The sequence below is a fragment of the Panthera leo genome, chromosome A1, assembly GCF_018350215.1.
Source record: "Panthera leo isolate Ple1 chromosome A1, P.leo_Ple1_pat1.1, whole genome shotgun sequence".
Lineage (NCBI taxonomy): Eukaryota > Metazoa > Chordata > Mammalia > Carnivora > Felidae > Panthera > Panthera leo.
The window spans coordinates 199851433-199857778 of record NC_056679.1 but is presented as its reverse complement, the minus strand read 5'-3'; positions in this window follow the sequence as shown (position 1 = coordinate 199857778).

The window sequence follows — 6346 nt, the reverse complement described above, 5'->3', positions numbered from 1 at the left end:
TCTCACTTAAGTAAGAACACAAAGATGTGAGAGGTCAACTCACCTAGCAAGTTAGGCAGCCAGACTAAAAGAATGACACACTGAAGATGGGGGTTTGGTATTCTCCATTTGCTACCCACCCCCATCCATTCTTTGCCCTTTTCCACTTTGCTGTGTGTCCCAGGGGAGACTGACCCCTATGGATGGCACTAACCATGTCCCCTTGTCTTCTGGAGGATTGGCCTCAGGCAGGATGTTGGAGAGAGCAGAAGGGACAAGCTAGATGTTTCCTGGTGCCCTTCCTGGCTCCTTCTCACCCTAGGTTCTATCCACATACCTACTCCACACCACAGGCTGCCTCCTTCTACAAGGACAGCTTTTATTGGACACCCACTCCCTTCCAAGACTTTTGGAAATGCCATCTCCTAGTTATGCCATCTCTTTCCTTTAAACCTAGAGGCCTAGGGGTGGGAATAGTTCCTGACCCCACATGCCTTGCTGGTTCCCCTAGCCCTAACTACATGTCTGTAAACAGCCCCTCTAGTGAACTGTGTTCAAACTCCCAGCTGGCTATAGCTTCTGTTATCTGCTGGGTCATGGCTGACAGAGTGGGAGATAAATACACACATATATACAGACAGACAGACATATATTTTTGTATGTGACCAGAGAGGCCTCATTCCTAGTGAGGGACCCTTGATTTCTATAGATATGAACCAGGCTGCAGAAACCTTCCCTTAAAGGAGGTAAGAAATGGAATTAAGGGAAAGGAAAGGAGAGAGAGTCAATTTCTTTTTTGCTTTAGTACAATTTTTTTAGTTACTGATATTCGATGTGTATTTAAATAACAAATAGATCCTACTTCAAATAAGGTAAAGTTAGACATGTTTTCTCATCAAAGAAATTTTAATTCTCAAATCACTTATATCTTTAAGGTCTAAACTAAGATTTATTAATTTAGAAAATTGAGACCAAAAGCAAACTAAAATAAATTCTCTTCCAAATCAAAGTTAGTAGCCTGCCCAAAATAGGACTATTTAAAAGCTGTGTACCTATTTAGATTAAAAAAAAAATGCTCTGGTGCGTCAACCACCTGTGTTACCTAAAAGAATAATACCTATTCCACACAGGCATCAACTTGTGACAGCATTATAAAATTAATGAAACAACCTGATCAAGTATTTAGGAAACATTAGCATGTTTAAAAAATCACAGAAATGTTTGTTGAAACTCTTCTTTATCACTATTGCTTTCAAGGTTTATCATTTCAAGGTTTATTTTCTAACTGAATATGTTCCATAGTTTGCTTTATTTTATAAAAAGCTTTTTGAGATAAATAATCAGTTCCCACATTATCAGTAAGGGCCGAAAAACATCATCACTGCTGCTATTGTCATTTCTTGCGGTTTTTAAATGCCACTTTTCATTCCAAAAGCTTATAACATGATGTGCACAATGAACAGGAAACAGATGTGTCCTAGAGATTTATTCAAATATTTTGTGTGTATTTACTGCAAACAGACAAGAATCAAAATACCAGTTTAACATAAAGTAAATTCTCTAAAAAATTCTTTTTAAAATGTTCCCAGATTGTGGATACACAGCTTTATTTTAAAAATAAAAAACAAAACCTCCAGGGTCAGGTTTAAGTTTTGGCAATTCCATTTATTGTATGGCTCTGGATTTCTGAAAACTAAAGTAAATTATAGATGCCTACCCAGCCTTCCTAATGGGGACATTGTGAAAACAAATTACAATAATAAATTGAACAATTCTCAATAACAATTTAGCTAACATGTAAGATCTTTTCTGTGAATGGTTATGATGGATCCTTAAATTGAGAAAGAGATTAAAGTTTTAAAACAAATGGCGAATGATGATAATATGGCTCAGATGCTTATAAGGCTATAATGTAAAGTCAATAAAGGAAGCAAAAGGATAAAATATTGCAAAGAGCCACATATAACTAAGTAGTTGAGCATTCTTAACCTTAGCTAGTGTTTCTGCATAGACCAGTGTCCTATTGTGAAGGATTTTCTAGAATGTATGTATGTGTGTGTGTGTGTATGTGTGTGTTTATGTGTGTGCTTACGTGTACATTCACAGACGTGCATGTGTTTTAAATGTTGGGCTATAACTAGACTTGCTTAATTTACTGACTTGATTAGTTTTTGACTGAAGAACAGTGAAAACAGTAAAAAAAAAAAAAAGGCTTCCTTTTTTTAAAAACCATTGTAAGAAATCCCTTAAAACCCCTGTAGAATAGAGTCAGTTCAAGTCTCTTCTATTTCAAGTCTCTTCTAATTCATTTTGAATTCCATCTTATGTTTTATAAATAAGAGTTGGAATAATTTTTAAAATAAGCAACAGGAGTTCATTAGAGATCACTAGAAGTTGCTTACTTGTTGGGATTTTATTTCCAGTATTTCTTCCTGTTTTCAATTTTAGGACATCTAACTTTATTAGAAGAGTTATGAGCATGGATTCAATGACAGGGCTGAGAGCAAACGGAGAGAGAATCTCTGTAATGCTCATCTTCCCCATGGTCTCATGTTGATATCTAGAGATCTTCCCCACTGAATAAATATACTCTGCACTCTGTTTTCTCTTCTACTTCATGCAAATGCCTTAACACTTTGCAAAAAACAGAGATAATCTTGGTGAATTTTATATTGCTTAACACATTGTTCTCATTAGTAGACATTATTGAATCAGTACTTCAACAAATAGTAAACCAGCTACTAACATTTAAACAGTATTTATTTTGAAGAAGCTGGCAGTTTGTTTTTTCTGTTTGTAACCATTGTCAACATTGTACTTTGTGTTGCTTTCTAGAACTCTGACATGTAACAAGTTGAGAATTGAGAAAGAACATATTATTTTTCATTTGTCCCGCATCTACACGCATTGTCAAAAAATTGCTGCAGAATATTTAAGACTGCAATTTACAATCAAGATATTCTACTGTAAAATCTCTATACACTACCCGAAAGCATAACAAGCAATGATTGTGAGTCACTGATTATTCCTTATACTCCAAAGTAGATACATAGACTAATCAATTTTTACCAAAAGTTAAAGATGAAACTACTCTTCATTAATTCTACTTCTGTGCATGTAGACTAGGCTTCTTGATCTCAACTTATCTCCTGTTGTTTATCAGCACGGTATTGTTTTTTAAATAATACCTTTATTACAATAACATAAAATTCACCCTTTTAAAGTATACAATTCTAGTGGCTTCTAATATATTCACAGAGTTGTGCAACCATCAATACTATCTAGTTTTAGAATGTTTCAGCACCCTAAAAAAAAATCTCCTTAGGTTAGCAGTCATTTCTGATTCTTCTGTCCCTCCAGGTCCTGGCAACTACTAATCTACTTTCTTTCTTTATGTATTTGTCTGTTCCAGACATCTCAATATAAACGGAATCACACACAACATGTGGCCTTTTGTGATTCTCTCAACTGGAGTGTTCTTGAGATTCATTCATGTTGAATCATGTGTTAGTAGTTTATTCCTTTTTATGGCTGAATAATATCCCCATGTATGGATATATCACATTTTATTTATCCATTTATCAATTGGTGGGCATTTGAGTTGTTTCCACTGTTTAATTATTCTGACAGTGCTACTGTGAACATTTATGTACAGGTTTTTGTGTGAATATATGTTTTCCGTTATCTTGGGTACACACACACACACACACACACACACACACACACACACTGAGGAGTAGCATTGTTGAATCATAAGGGAACTCTATGTTTAACTTCTTTTTTTTACTAAAATTTTTTTTTACATTTATTTATTTTTGAGAGGCAGAGTGAGACAAAATGAGAGGGGAGGAGATGGCAGAGAGAGAGGAGACACAGGATTGGAAGCAGGCTCTAGGCTCCGAGCTGTCAGCACAGAGCCCCACGCGGGGCTTGAACCCACTGACCGTGAAATCATGACCTGAGCTGAAGTCAGACATTCAACGACTGAGCCACTCAGGCACCCCTCTGTGTTTAACTTCTTTGAGGAAATTCCTATTTTCCAAACTGACTGCACTATTTTACAGGCCATGAGAGTGTTAATTTTTCCATGTCCTTGCTAACACTTGTTACTGTCATAGTCATCTTGGTGGGTGTAAGATAGTATCTTACTTGTGTTTTCCAGTAACTAATGTTTAGCATCGTTTCATGTGCTTATTGATTATGTTAATCTCTTCTTTATATAAATGTGTATTTATAGACTTTGTCTATTTTTTAATTGGGTTATTTCTTGTGTTGTTTTTTTTTTTTATTGTTGAGCTGTAAGAGTTCTTTATATACTCTGGGTACTAGATCTTTATCAGATTTATGATTGATAAATATTTTCTCCTATCTTGTAGGTTGTCTTCTTATATTCTTGATAGTGTCATTTGAAGCACAAAAGTTTTAAAACTTAATAAGATCCAGTTTATCTATTTTTTTTTCTTTTATTACTTGTGCTATTGGTGTTATATCTAAGAAACCATCACTTAACTCAAGGTCATAAAGATTTACTGCTATATTTCTACTGTATGTTTTACAGTTTTAGCTTGTACATTTAGGCTTCTGATCTCTTTTAAGTTAATTTCTATATGATGTAAGGAAACTTCCCTCATTATTCCATTACTGCCTTTGTTATTGTTGTTAAAGATATTTTATACCATACCATGGTAATTCCCTTGTGTTTCCTTTTACTTTTTTTTTTTAAATTATTTTCTTCAGTTTCCCTGATGATTACAATTAGCATCTTCACAGGAAGCCTGGGTGGCTCACAGTTCATGGGATCAAGCCCTGAGCCCAGCATTGAGGGCTTTTCCCTGACAGCCAGGAGCATGCTTGGAATTGTCTCTCTCTGCCCCTGCCTTACTGGCTTATGAGCATGCTCTCTCCTCACTCAAAATAAACAAACTTAAAAAATAATAATAAAAATAAATTAGCATCTTAAAACAATCTAGTTGAAATCAATTTCAGTAGTATACAAAACTTTGCTCCAATATATTCCCACTTCCTCCGGTCTTTTGTGCTGCTATTGTTACACAAATTCCATCTTATTAATTACAAACCCATCAGTATAGTTTTATAATTATTGCTCTCACATAATTATCTTTTGAAAATGATAAAAGAAAGGAGGCGCACCTGAGTGCCTAAGTCCCTTGAGCATCCAACTTCGGCTCTTGTCATGATCTCACAGTTCTGGGTTCGAGCCCCACATCAGACTCTGTGCCGGCAGCTCAGAGCCTAGAGCCTGCTTCAGATTCTGTGTCTTCCCCTCTCTCTCTCTTCCCCTCCCCCACTTGTGCTCTGTCTCGTTCTTTCAAAAATAAATAAACATTAAAAAAATTGTAATGTGTTTATATTTTCTTTCGCAGTTACATACGTAATTATCCTTACTGGTGTTCTTTATTTCTTCATGTAAATTTGAGTTCCTGTCTAGTATCTTTTCATTTCAGAATGAAGGACTCCTTTAGTATATCTTGTAGGGTAGCTCTGCTAGCAATGACTTGTCTCAGTATTTCTGTAAGTGAGAATGTCTAAATTTCTCTTTCGTTTTTGAATGATAGTCTTTCTGGGTATGGTTAATAGTCTCTTTTCTTTCAGTAATTAGAATATGTCATCCTACTCCATTTTGGTCTTCACCATTTCTGAAGAGAAGTCAGCAGTACATATTATTGAGAATCCTTTGTACATGATGTGTACTTTTCTCTTCCCGCTTTCATTATGCTCTCTTTCTCTTTGGCTTTTGACAGTTTGACTATGATGAGTCAAGGTGTGGCACTCTTTGGATTTGTCTTACTTTGGGTTATTAAGCTTCTTGGATATGAATATTAATAGTTTTCACCAAATTTGGAACGGTTCCAAACATTATTTCCACACATATGCTTTTTGGGCCCTTTTCTCTCTCTTCTCTAGGGTTTTCATCATGCATATATGTTGGTACACTTGATGGTGTCCCACAGGTCTCTGAACCTCTTATTTATCTTTCTCAAAGAATTTGCTGTTTTTTGAAATTTAGCTATCTTTCTCAACTTAAAAAAAATTCTTGCAACTCTTTGTTTAATTTCAGAATTTTGAAAAAGTTGGTTTTGACCATTTTTGCCAATGTTCTCATGACTTATATGGGGGAGTGGATATTTGGAGGTGCAGTACTTCATAATTCCACAAATGTTTCTTCTATTGACAATGATGTTGTGTTCATAGGTAGTCACATGTGGATTGACTCAGGCCATCCCCAGACGAGCACAATAGCTGGCTATGGTTGGTGGTCCTGGTATGGATGATATATTCTGCTTACTCAACAGCAACTAGGTCCATGGATAATAGAGAGGCACTGAATAGGCTCCTGTGCAGCTGC